Source organism: Jatropha curcas, chromosome 6 (genome assembly GCF_041381405.1).
Source record: "Jatropha curcas cultivar XTBG-Jc1 chromosome 6, XTBG_Jcur_1.0, whole genome shotgun sequence".
NCBI lineage: Eukaryota > Viridiplantae > Streptophyta > Magnoliopsida > Malpighiales > Euphorbiaceae > Jatropha > Jatropha curcas.
In genome coordinates this window covers 19,081,910-19,096,326 of record NC_143156.1, presented here as the reverse complement: position 1 = coordinate 19,096,326, position 14,417 = coordinate 19,081,910, and the positions used below count along the sequence as shown (strand labels likewise).

Here is a 14,417-nt window from a genome sequence, read left to right as displayed (position 1 = left end):
GACACCGTGCCTCGCTCCGAGGGCCTTTTTGGGAGTTCTGGACCTCCGAAAAATATTCCGGGACCTGTTCCGCGATCCTCGCGATATTCCGGACGTTTTAAGTACCATATTGACATATTTTCGGTGAACTTCCGAAATAGCCTCCGGTCCGGCCGGACTGTTTGCAGTCCGGGAAAACAGGCTTTCTGAGCCTCAAAATTTGGGTATTCACACTCGTCAACTTTTTTCTAAGTACTACTTTACTTTTCTACAATATACTAATACTGGATTTTTTTTCTATGTTCTTCTCTTTTTTTCTGAGTTTTTCTGAGTGTGTTCCTCTTCATTTGGATTGCAATTTATAGAAGAGAAGGAGGATGTTGGTTATGATGGTGATTGGTTAGCCAAAAGGTGCTTCAGATGAGTCCTGTTGGGAAAAGTTCCAACCTGTTCATGGGAGGACATGATTTTCTAGGGAAAAGGTAGCAGTTGATGTCTCCTGGAAATGCGATTCGCACTCGTGAGTTTAAAGGTCGCGCGCGCGATTGTTATTTATGATCTTTCTGCCTCTTCTGGAGTGCTCCTCGCGCTCGCGCATTTTAATGTTGCACTCACAAATTATGCTTGATGTCTTCTGGACCTTCTGCCATATAGATCGCGCCCGTGCATTTTGGGATCGCGCTCGCGAATATTCATCTCTTCCTATGCAGTGCGTCTTCATTCGCTGTCGCGAATTTGCTTGGCAGGACTTCTCTTTTCCATACTTAGTCAAATTTTGATCCTTTTTCTTCATAAAAGCAAGCCTTTCTGATCCTTTGCTCAAATTCGTTCCTAAAACAACTTTAAACCAAAAACAACACAAGAAAACATAAAATGTATAAAAAAACAAACATACAATCATGTAAATCATGCGATTATAACTTAATAAATTTGCCCGCTTTATGAGGCTATCACACAACCCAAGAGAAAGGTGAATTGGGTTTTCTAAAAATTTTACCTTCAAAAACAAAATCAAAATTCTGTTGCAGCGGAATTAGAAAGAGTTTGTGAGAGTTAGTTATCAAGTTTAGAACTACCTTATAAAGACTCTATGAAGAACAGCTATTGCATTTAGAACTGCTTCACAAAGCTTAAGCAATTTTAGAATCACTCTGTGAAGAATAGTTATTGTGTTTTAGAACTGTTTCACAAAGCTTTAAGTAAAATTAGAAAACTGATTATAATTCATATTGTGATTTGCACTGAATGTAGAAAGATAGATTAAAACTTGGTATAAGCACAATACAGAAATCCAGAGTTCTAATATTCCACAAAGATAAAACTTATTCACGTTTAGAAATAGAACTTCATTAACAACTTTGCATTTCTAAAAAAATTAACAGATGTGTAAACAGAATAGAATCAAGCAGAACTTCAAAAAATTAAAAAAAAGATAAACACAGAGATTTATAGTGGTTTGACACTAACTTGCCTACATCCACTCCCCAAGGCTCATGTTGAGATCCTCCACTATGTTATCTCTTTGCAAGGGTAAGAGACAAACTAACATTACAAGGAAGTAGATCAACACCTAGATTTAACCTTTGTCCCACTAGATTTTCCTAAGGTTCTAGTCAACCACAACCCTTTCTATTTTTGCAGAGAATAGAAACTCACATCAAGTCATTAGAATCTCACACAAGGAGAAGGTCACTTGATAACTTATTATACCATAGCTTTTCACCTAAGCTATTACACAAGAGTTTTTCAATTAAAAAGCCTCTTGTCTACAACAAATTATAAAATCTATATAGACAGAGAGAAATGCAATTATAGGCATAGGAAGAATAGAAAATAGATTTAGAAAGCAGATTTAAAGATCAGAACTGTTCTTCAGAAAATGTTGTTATTAAATTTTCTTTTCTCTTAAAAATATTTCTTGAAGCAAAAAGACAAAAACAAATAAGGGGGGGTTTTTTAAGAGAGAGCTTTGAGAGATTTAGAACTATTATTCAATGGACTCTTACTCTTCAAAGAAAAACCACCGCGTTTTCCCGAGAGGAAAACGTCTTTTATAGAGGGATGAAGATCCCCTTTGGAAAGCTTTGATTCTTTAGTTTTTAAAGAATATCTTTGACATTCCAAAGGTCAAAGATACATGAAAATCTTTTTTTTTTTGTTGCCAAAAATATTTAAATCAAAATCTTTTTCATTTAGGTAAGTGAATTATAAAAGTGATTTGGCTTTCTTTTTAACAGGTAATTTCCGAAAATAAAAGATATGTGAATCTTTTTCAAATATTTTGTTACCAAAAAATAATTAAGCCAAAATCTTTTTCATTTAGGTAAGTAAAATTAAAAAGAGTAAGATTTGACTTTTATTATTAAGGTAATTTTCGAAAATTATCTTTGAGAGAGAAGAAAAATATTTTTGTGCTTATAAGAGAATATTCTCTTTATCCTACAATATATCCTAAGATACTAACCACTAGAAAGAAATCTTCAATAATCTTCACGGTCTTTAAAGAATCTTGGATTTGTAAAAACTTGCCTTCTTTAGCAATTACCATATTAAAAATCTGCATAAAATAATTTTAGTACATACTAAAATATTAAATTTATTTGTTTTGCAAAATAATCAAAATCTTAAGATAAAATTGACCATTGAGCCAACATAATGGCATCTCGACACCATAGAAGAGATTACATTGATCCTGGACTGCAAGATAATAGTGTGTTGCATCACCAACATTGTCATAGATCTGAAGCTTTATGGTATATATGTTGCATATCCATTACAATTATTACCTTGAAAGAACAATCGATTTATTTTCAATATTGTTTCGAATTTATATTAAGTTAATTTCATTCTGAATTTATTTGAGTTAGAAATCACACTACATAAATATATTGCAAATTGGTTCATTTTATTTTATTGACAATATTTGCTATATTGCCCGTTCGATTTCTGTTTCAGCTTAGGGAAGTAAATAATGGCATCTGGACACCATAAAAGAGATTACATAATCCTAGACCGCAAGATACTACTTTGTTGCATCACCAACATTGTCATAAATATGAAGCTATATGGATGGAGATGCTGATTTACCAGTATTATGTTGTAGACATTATAGGGTCATTCTACACCTGCCAGATGATGTAGATGCACACATAATCTCATTTTTGCAAGGTTGTGGATTTTATGGAATATCATGATTTGGTTTCTTTCAACTAGATTGACATCTAATCACTGCATTTATTGAGAGATGGCAACTAGAGACTCACACCTTCATGATGCTTGAGGGAGATTGCACCATCACGCTTCAAGTTATTATCGTACTTATAGGTTTGCTTATTGACGATGATGCTGTGTATGGAAATACTTGCCTAGAATGGGTAGATGCGTGTGAGGATTTATTGGGAGTACGACTAAAATGTCAATATTTAAGGGGTAGTTTTCTTACTATATCTTAGCTAGTAGAGCAATTCAATAAGGTCCCTATCAATGACGACTTAATCACTTTATAAAGGCATGCATAAGTAAATATCATGAGATTGATTGGTGGATCCTTGTTAAGCGATAAGTCTTCAACAAGGGTCTTCCTCATCTATTTGCCTTTACTTGCCGACCTTGACAAGGTAGGAAATTATAGTTGGGGCAGGGTAGTCTTAAACTATTTGTATAGGGAGCTATGTCATGCAACTGATCCTTTAATCTCAGTAATTAGCAGTGCCTTATTCATTCTCCGAGTTTTGGCCTAGAAGAGATTTATAAAAATTTCTCCCACTATAACTGACCCTCATCCTCACCCTAACGCTCCACTGGGTAGTAGGTAATTTAAAGCTAAACAAAACTTTTATCTAGTTGAAAATGCCATATAAATAGTCATGTTATCTTATGGTGGGTGGAGCAATGTATGATAACTCATAATAACAGAGGTCACTACCCACGTGCTTGTTCATATTAGATATCAATTTGATATGACATCATATGAGCATGTATGATAACTCATAATGTTCACCATAAAATGTATTTTGTCCCATTTTTGAAACTAGTAATTGAAAATTTTCTGTACTTATTTTAAATTATAGATAAGATGGAAACCATACTCTGACAATGTTCTTCAAGCACTCCAAGCATTTTGTCTATAAGGTCATGGTATTTGGAGAGCACAAGTCCCTCTACTATGTTTTCATATTGTTGAGTGGCCTTATCCAAGTAGGGTGATGCATCAATATGAGATGCAGTAGCCAATCCCTCGGCAACCCTAACATTCTGATGACCTCACTTGATAGATCTAGCATAGTCTGAATCCAACTGGGTCGCAACCTATGAAACTTGGATTTCACTTTGTGCGATTTAAAGTAACAGAGTTGTTCTCGGCACACCCACTACACTACCGCTCCACTATCATTCTCGTTATTTGGAGCAGTATCGTTGCCTTGCCCGACATTGGATTTCTCATGCTGGAGCTACCTTGGGACAGTTATGTGTATGCAAATATATAATTTATACTGTAAAGATACTTGATGAGTAAAATATTAAGATGATAGTTGTTCGAAGTTATTTTTGCTATTATGAAGAGGATGGATTAGAGGATGCCCATTTAGACTTTATGACACAATCTTTGCAGAATATTGCTTCTGTACTACGCTCAATGAATGCTATGTTTTGTTCATTGGAGGAGGAAAGGCAAATCACCATAATGCCCTCACCATAACCAGTCCCTCTTGCCCCGATAATAGGGGATATGCATGATGATTAGGAAGTTCAGGAACCATAGCCATGACACCAATGTTCTAGGCTGCATAACAAAATGAGGTTCCGATCCCTAATGTAGTTGAATGTGATTGCATTCCCTATTCAGTTACATTTGATTCTTTTGCTAAATATGCTTATGATGCTAGTCAATCATCATTTGCTGGATAATAAGTGGATACAAACCAAAATGAAAAAAATACTTTTCTAACCTATAATTTGTTTGATATGACTGATATTTCTGTGCCCACTCCTTCAGGTTCATGGGTCCCGTGGTCGACAAATATGCCTAATATGCCACAAGGTTCACAGCCTTCCTTCGTTTTGTTTGATATGCAGCAGTGGCAAACTCTTATTAATGCTAGATTCACACCATTTTCACGTATATCATCTCAGCATCATCCAAGTACACATGAAGTTCCATTTACATCAGATTCATCCAACTTCCTTTTTGCACAACATCACTTCAATTTAATCTTATATGACCAACATAATTTTAATACTCAACCTCCATAAAATAACATAATTTTATATTTAGAATATTCTCTAACTCAGTTTATAAATAAGTTGTATAGAAAGATATGCAATAAAAGTAATAATAACTTTGGAGACATTAATTCATTTATAACTAACATTAGTAATAATAACTTTGGGGACATTAGTTCATTTAGAACTAACTTTATCTTAGTGTGAGGCCCCTCCTGAGTGCCATGAGAAAGATCCAAAGGACAAAGTTGATCCAGACGGGTCCATTAATCAATTTCTCATTGACTGGCAGAAACTCCTTACGGTTCCTTTTTATTGTTTGGCTTAGATAGTGCTTAAGTGATCAGATCGGCTCTTTGGAGTGCTTTGGAAGGTGTGTAATGTGTTTAGAGTTGTCACCTTATTTTGTTTTTGTTTTTTGCCGAAAATGTAAGGTAAAAACGCCGTGTTTGACTCCTCTAATTACCACAAGGGATAAAATGCACAAGGGATTCAGGGACTAGGTTTTCGGCTCTTTTCTTAGAATCAATAGTTTTGAATTCATCATGTAATCGATCGCTTTGCATGAATGAAAGATTATCGATGCATGAGTATACTTAGAATGTATGGCAATTATAGTGATATGGACAAATCATGGATATAAAGTGTAATTCAGAGGAGATTCTGACTCTAGCCTCATTTATCGAGGTATCTAGGTCATACGACACTTTCCCCTATTCGATTGGGGGCCTTTAGCCAGGCTGAAATCCAATATATAAAGATCAGGGCGCACAAAGTTCTACCATCGATTAGGATGGTAGGGTTTTGTTTGCCATTCTTAGAATGGCTTAAAGGGTGTTGGATGGACCGTGCTTAAAGCATTTTTAAGTGCCAGATGGACCGGGCTTGACATATAATAGGTGCCGAATGGACTGGGCTTAATTAAAAAGTTTAATTTTGAGTTTTATACCCTAGGTCGAGTTTGGAGGTTGGATGGTTCATATGTACGGTTGCAGAGCTCCATGGTGCGTATTTCTTAATCAAAGAGATCGAGTCTTCCTCCAAATAAGCAAAGTATGGGCATGAGGTCCCAAGTAGGTCTTTATATTAATTAATATTAATTAATTAGTTACTTAATTATAGCTTTGGATCAAAGAGGACCAAAGTGTAGATGAAAGTCGAAAAGATCGACTTTTGAGTACCAAGTCGGGTCTTTAGCTTGATTAAGGAAAAAGAGCGAAAATTAGATTTTGATACCCTAAAAATGTTCGTATAGTGGAGAATTAGAATCATTGATGCTTGAGAAGTGCTCGATCAAGCAATAAGAGGTACCAAAATAAGGGGGAGAGTCTAATTTTATAGGAGAAAAGTGCATGTTTTTGGTACCACATGGGCTCCACATGGTACCGTGGGGCCCCTAAATGGTACCGTGGGTCTGCCCTAATGGGCCTGCCAACAGTAGTACCATGGCTGTGTCCTATGGTACCACAAAAGGCTGCCTTTCCTGCTCCTTTTTCGCTGATTCGCATGTTGTTTCGCTTTCGAGGCCATTTTCTAGGTTCAAAAGGTGTTCAATTGAGATGATTCTTGAGTCGTTCAATCTACTACAAAATTTCTTATGACTCGATGTGGAAATTAGGGTCAAAAGCTACCCCCTCTAGAAGGTAAGAGCTGATATTAGTCTAAGCTTATAGACCCTGATTTTAAGCTATTTGCTTAGAATTTTGGTTAGAAAATTATGCCTCACGTTCTGTAGTAATGTTTGAAACAGCCTGTTGAAATCTCATTTGATTTTAAAAAAGTTAGTTCGAAGCCGGTCAGACTCGACTACTTTTCTAGCCTTTTTCGTAAAAGTTCTCACTAAGGGCGATAGAACTTTGTTTGGGAATCTATTACGGTTGATCTGATTCAGCCGGTATCGAATTTGGAATCTGGATGAGTTCAGAATGTCAGATTTTCTATGCTGAGGTACACTGACCCACCCCCTCTTTTCTATAAATAGTTGCGCCTTCTCTTACCTTCTCTCTTCTTTCTCTCTCTAAAGGCTCTCTCAACAAAACATTGTGAGGATTCCCCTTTCAGTGATTTTAGGGGAACTGGTGGAGCATCTCCCACCTTTTTGTTGCATGGGCAAAGCAGCCGCATCTTAGCAACCAACCAGAATGAGGTATTTATCCGATAAGGCTCTCAAACTTTTAAATTCTTGTTGTTATGTCCCAAATTACATATCTGATAGAATTTAGGTCTGATTTGAACACTGCTTGTTGCATATGATCCGTAGAAGCATATACTTTCAGTATGGATGCTTTAGGTAACTTGATTAGAATTTACAACTAAGTCCCTAAACTTTGGAAAATTATAATTTTACCCTTGTGGCCTGTTTTCAGCTCTAATCGGAGCTGACCTCCTCTAAACCTTGTAGACAGCCCTGATAGGAGTATGATAGTTTGAAGAATTGTTATCTGATTCACATTTGTTGGACAAATTATTGTTTTGCCTTTATGACATATCTTTTGCTGGTTTTTCTAATTTTGGCCTTCCTGACTTTCGTAATTGATTTGAACCGTGTCTTTAGTGTGAATACTTTAGTTTTGGCATGAAAACCCTGATTTGGTCTAAAAAGCCTGATTCTGGAATTTCTTGCGATTTATTGTCCCGCTTCAACTTAAGCTGTTTGCTTACTTTATTTTCTACTAAATTTGTTAGTTTTCCCTGCATGGCATACATTTGCACTAGGGTGCCTGTTAGTTTGTAAGATTTAAATAGTAATTAAATGTATCTTAATAATTTAGAAAGTTTATATTATGTATTTGTGTGCCTGTGCATGCACCTATTAGGGCATCCTTTATGCTCGGGGAGCGAGAGGTAATATGGCAATCGTCTAGTGTTGCTTCCAAGAATTCCCAACTATTCGGTATATGGTGTCCTCACCTGGACTGGATCGTTTTTCCATGTTGGGGCCATCCCATCATTATATTGATCTATGGAGAGCTCCTATGGAGAGGTGGTCAGACACGGCTGATACATTGCACACGCCGATCGGGGAGTGGACCATGACTCTGTCCAAGTTAATTATCCTTATAGGGATTTGCTTTGGCTAGCGTGTCATTATTTGGTACAGGGGTTACTGGCGTTCAACTCTACTCCATCATCTGGTGGCTGCTATGGTTGGAGCTACAGCTAGGATTTTGACTTTTGCCCAGCTTGCCCGACCTCATGTTCTGTAGATTCTAGCCTACATGATTGCATAGGACTAGAGTGACCATATAGACCTCAACTTTGTGTTGTCCTCGGAGGACATTAACCGCATTTGAGATTTTAACTGGGGCGGGGCCTTTATGGCCACGATGTATGGTGAGATGAGTCAATTCTGTCTGGGCAAGGATTGTGGTGTGGGAGGCATAGCCGTTGTCTAGGAGGTAGGTTTGTTGACTTACTATTCTTTTCTAGTTTTGTTTGTGGTTGTTGGCCTAAATGATACGGATTCGATACCACTCAACCATAGAGCTCAAGGAAGCATGGAGAACAACAAAGGAGATTCGTTGGTGCTTCCTAGTGGACCAATTACAAGAAGTCATACAAAGAGATATGGGGCAGTCATGTTCTTATATGTTCAAGACCGAGTTACACAAGAGCTTCATGATCTTGCTTTCAACAAGTGTTGTTTGGAACTTGAAGGCACACCTAGGCTTCTTACATTGTTGGAGGCATATGTTGATGGTGTAGTACGCCCTGGCCATACTAGAGCCTAACTTTGGCGTAATAAGTTAGCCCGTTTGTGTTAGTTTTGAGTTGTAATGTTGTTAATGGGTTGGGCCACCAATAAATTGGGCCACCCTTTTATTTTTATCCTTAGTTGGTTTGAATTAATTATTCCTTATCCTTAATTAGTTTGGATTAATTATTCCTTATCCTTAGTTGGTTTGGATTAATTATTCCTTATCCTTAGTTCGTTTGGATTAGTTATTCCTTATCCTTAGTTGGATTGGATTAATTAGTCCTTATTCTTAGCTGGTTTAGATTAGTTAAATCCTTATCCTTAGCTGATTTAGATTAATTATTCTAAATCTTTTAAGGATCAAGACCTCTTAGATTTAGTATAAATAGCTTGTTATGTTGTTAAACAAAAGACAATTCAACGAAATATTAAAGCTACAGATTTTGTTCATGCTTAGGCATGTTCCATTGATTAGAGAGATTGTGAGAGTGCATTCCTCTAATTGCATCAAGAATCAAGGTAAACTTATCAATTTACTTGTGGCGTTTATCTTATTCTTTACTCTATTATTGGTGTTCTTGTTTCTTTAAGCTTTGGGTGCCATAAAGGGGAGTTTAGTTTGATATTTGATCTCTTCCAAATCTTGTCATAGAGTTCTTGGAATTAATTTCCATAGGGTTCTGCGTCAGTTTAGTTGTAATGTTGTTAATGGGTTGGGCCACCAATAAATTGGGTCACCCTTTCATTTTTATCCTTAGTTGGTTTGGATTAATTATTCCTTATCCTTAGTTGGTTTAGATTAATTATTCCTTATCCTTAGTTGGTTTGGATTAATTATTCCTTATCCTTAGTTTGTTTGGATTAGTTATTCCTTATCCTTAGTTGGATTGGATTAATTAGTCCTTATTCTTAGCTGGTTTAGATTAGTTAAATCCTTATCCTTAGCTAATTTAGATTAATTATTCTAAATCCTTTAAGGATCAAGGCCTCTTAGATTTAGTATAAATAGCTTGTTATGTTGTTAAACCAAAGACAATTCAACGAAATATTAAAGCTACAGATTTTGTTCATGCTTAGGCATGTTCCATTGATTAGAGAGATTGTGAGAGTGCATTCCTCTAATTGCATCAAGAATCCAGGTAAATTTATCAATTTACTTGTGGCATTTATCTTATTCTTTACTCTATTATTGGTGTTCTTGCTTCTTTAAGCTTTGGGTGCCATAGAGAGAAGTTTAGTTTGATCTTTGATCTCTTCCAAATCTTGTCATAGAGTTCTTGGAATTAATTTTCATAGGGTTCCGCGTCACTAAATATCTGTTCTGCAGGTGTGGGTGTACATGTGGTTTCCGTTTAACACACCTGTTATAATAAATAGTAATAACTAGAATTAATAAATGCGATTTCTAATTAGAAAAAAAATTTCGAATTAGAAAATAGAAAATTGTAATTAGAATTCATTTATAATAATTCATTTATAATATATTTTTTTATTACATTAGACTTAATTTTCCATTTAATTATTCGACCCCTCCCTCTAATTCTAATTTTTTGTTTTCTTTATCTGTATTTTGCATTTTTAGAACTTAAACTTATATCGATATATATATTCATTTAATTTGATGATTATTATGGTGTTAATGAGAAGATGAATGGTTATGAAATTATAGAAGTTGATCATTGTGAGTGTTGATATTAGAGTTTGGCGGTGGATTGGAGTTTTGAATTGAAAGTGTTTTGTATTCACATGTTTTAGCAAACTTAGTTTTTAGGAGAAACTCTTACAGTTTTTCTATAGGATTTCCCAAATCATTTACAATAAATATAATACTTGCTAGACCTTTGAAAATTAAATCACTCCTAATTCATATGATAATTTTATAAGAGTTATGTGTTAGTTAAAATGGTGCCTCCGGCAAGGAATGTGGCGTCCGCCGTCTAATCTTTCAGGAGTGGGCGGTGGGTGTTACAATTAGGGAGTGTGTAAAGAGGAGGATTTCTTGGATACTTGGGGAAACTCTTGCCATTGAAAACTCCACTTAGAAACCAAAGAAAACTAGTGTTTCTCTTTGTTCTAAGTTGTGATCCATTGATTATCAATCATAAAAACCCTAAAGGATCCATTAGAAATCCTAGAAACACATCTATTAAACCTTAATCTCAGATTGTTGGATCTAGAATTCAACCTTTGGGTTTCTTTATCCATTCTTGCATAAAACTTTGAGGAAATCTCCAAAAGGTAATACCTGAGAGCCTTTACTTTGTTTCTTTATCTTTTTCCTTTTTTTTTCGGGTGTTTGCACACCATTTTTAGGCCTAGTTGTGAGGGAAACCCTGAATCAATCAAAGGAAGCTCTCTATTCCTCTGTGGTGCACGGCCAGTTGTAGTGGCAAAAGCCACTACGTGTGGCGTGTGCCACTTCATTCAAAAACACCCTTGTTTGCCCTGTTCAAGCTCTGTGACCTTCCTGATTAGGGAAGGGCCTGGCACCACTCTGTATGGCCCACACCACTTCCCTTATGATACTAGGCCCTTCAATTCAGAGGTGCAAAACATCAATAATCAATAAAATAGTCCCAATTTGGATACCCAGTGGCAAAGCTACAAACTTAACTTGTCTAGGATGGTTTTTGTACATAAATGGATCAAATAAACATCAATAAAAAAGGTTGAGATTGTGATTGGTGCATTTGTGCACCATTCAAGATGAACATCAAGGCTATGAACTCTAATCTTGTTCAAAGCTTTAAATTATTGTCTTTTAATTCATGTTCTTTACTTTTAATAAGCAATTTAATTATTCTGCCCTTTAAATTCATGCTTCTTTATTCATTGTTTTGTAATTTCTGTTGCACTAACCCTTTATTCATTAGCTTTGTAATATAAACATGCATCATTTAATCATTATTTGAATGAATGAATGTTTTATGGTGTTTGCTGTATGATTTTGATTCTATGAATGATGTTTATGTTATGTTTATATTGTATGGATGTTGTTATTTTTCTTTGCTTTAATGTTGTATATTGGCCAAATGTAAGAGACCTTAGTAGGTCTCAATTATTGCTTGTTTGTAATTAATAAATGGAATTTTGAAAATTTGGAGGGATTAATGGGTAGAACGTATTTTAGGTTTGGTTTGCATTCTTTGGATGTTTAAATTTTATGCTATATGTGTTGTTAATTTGCATGATTGACATGATTTCCTAAATTGCATAAAAAGTATTTACACTTCAAATTTTAGTTAATGGTATTATTGAGTAATTGTGAATTAATGGACAACGAGAAGGTCGGCTTAACTAGGCGATATGGGTGCTTAACACCTTTCCATATCGTACCTAACTCTTGGACTCCATCTCTATTTTAAAACCGAGTTAGCCGATTCAAAAGAATCGACTAAGTCGAGTATTTTTCCAAATAAGGGTGGCGACTCCTAAAATAAAACTCTTACCAAAGTAAAAGGACCTTTTTTCGAGGATCAATGAATGGGCTAAATAAAGAAAACTCGATTTATTAAATACAATCAATCAAGCCCGTTCGATATAATTCTTTCCTTAATTTTTAGAAAAATCAAGCATCCTCAAAAGTGTGTCATCATCTTCTTCATCTAACCTTGCCACCAACTTTCATCCATCGACAGCGTCACGAATAGTAACGGATCAAATTGAGAGAAAGGATGGTCTCTCTCTTAACCACCGTCTCCACTCGCTCTTCTCCTAACCTAATTTCATTGATTTTAACCTTAAGATCTTCTCTATTCTTCTGTCTCTTCACCGTTCTAATCGCTTACCCAATGCTTTTCCAAGCTTATCGCCGATGAGGTTATTTACTATAGAATCAAGTCTCAATTTCGATGGACTATTCGGTTGCCTCTATATATTTGTTATCAATGCTTCTCTAATCGCCACCATCCACCCTGTATCCGATGGCCTCCCTTCTACTTTCACTGCCACAACTGGCTACGGCTCTATCTAGGTTGCACATAATGGCTAAATTTCATCTTATGATTGGAATCTCATTCATGCTGGCAGTATTTGTACAAGGTTAAGTTTGAGATTTGGATGATTTTTAGATCGAGTATTTATTTTCATCATTTTTTTTTTCTATTTTTTTCTCACAAGCTCTATTGCTTATTATTAGTAGATTATCATATAAAGATTCATTTTGATAGTGGTGGTCTTCTTTGTTGTTTTCATGGCAGCAACATTCTGGAAGTTTGATGTAATGGTGGTGCTAGAGCTCAAGAAATGATTGGTGATGGGGATGAGGAGGAGGAGGAGGAGGAGAGTCGTAGATTCCAAAGGTGAAGGAGACAGAGAAAATGCATTATTGGTAGATATTTGTTTGATTCAAGGGTACTTTAGTTTTTTCCATTAGCATTTAACGAAAAACACCTCTGATTTTAGACAGAAGGACTATGTAGTGAGACAGAATAAAACCTTGGGGATGTAATATCTAATAGTCAAAAATACGAGGATGAGTTGAATGATTTTCTAAAACCTTAGGGACAAAAGAAATATTTTCCCTGTGTACAAATACTTCCAAAAAGGAAGGGAAAACATAATTTAATTTTTCAATTATCTTTTTTATTTTATTGCATAAACTCTCAAAAGATTCTAAACCTCCCTAGAAAATGGTTTTTCTATGTTCTTTCCAATCATTTTCCATGTTTGTCAACATTCTTAAACCCAACGTGATGTCGTAATTCCAACTACTACTCCATAAGTATCAGAATAAGCCTTGTCCTATGGCTAGGGGACAAACTTCTGCGAGGAAGTTGAGTTCAAGGGGGTGTATGTGACACTTTAAGCGAGTCCTACATAAGCTAAGAACAAGGTGAAAGTCATTTATCACTATAAAAAAAATGCGCTTTTGTGACCAATTTTTGCGACCGACGTAGATCGATCGCAATATTGCGACTAATTGCGATGATTGGATGATTGAATATCCACCGATGGATTTTCGACCAAACTATGACAGAATTTGTGATAGATTTGCAACCGCGAATAGATCCGTCACTAATTCTAGTATAATAACTCCCGCCAGTTTGGTTTATACTTTGCAACTTCATTGTGACGCATTTGCAATAGAATATGCGATGGATTTGTGACCGTTTCACAGTCCGTCGCAAAATTGTGCGCTGCAGTTTCGCTAGTTTGCAAGGGATTAGTGACAGATTTGTGACCAATACTTTTGCGAACCATTATTTTGGTCGCAAATTGGTCACAATTATCTAACAGCAAAACGACATAACAGGATTAAAGATTGCGATCGAATTTTTAATGAATTATCGGTCGCAAAAAAATAGGACTTTATAACCCCTTGGGCGCCTTAGGCGTGAGCGCAGCAGCCTCTCTTCTCTAGATTTCTCTATTGCAACGCCGTTTCCAGCCGCCTCTGTCTCTTTGTTGCAGCGCCGGTCGCTGGAGAAGCCCCTCTCGCTAGAGATTACACCTTTGTTTGCGTTCGCCTGGTCAGGTAGGTCTCCTTTTTTTTTTTTTTTTTTTGTGGATTTCATTT

General features: G+C 35.9%; 1 pseudogene; it reads left to right on the top strand.

Annotated features, from left to right (window-relative positions):
• Nucleotides 1–3,188: 3,188 nt before the first annotated feature.
• LOC149495669 (serine/threonine-protein phosphatase 7 long form homolog) lies at nucleotides 3,189–4,229 on the top strand (annotated as a pseudogene).
• The last annotated feature ends 10,188 nt before the right edge of the window (nucleotides 4,230–14,417 follow it).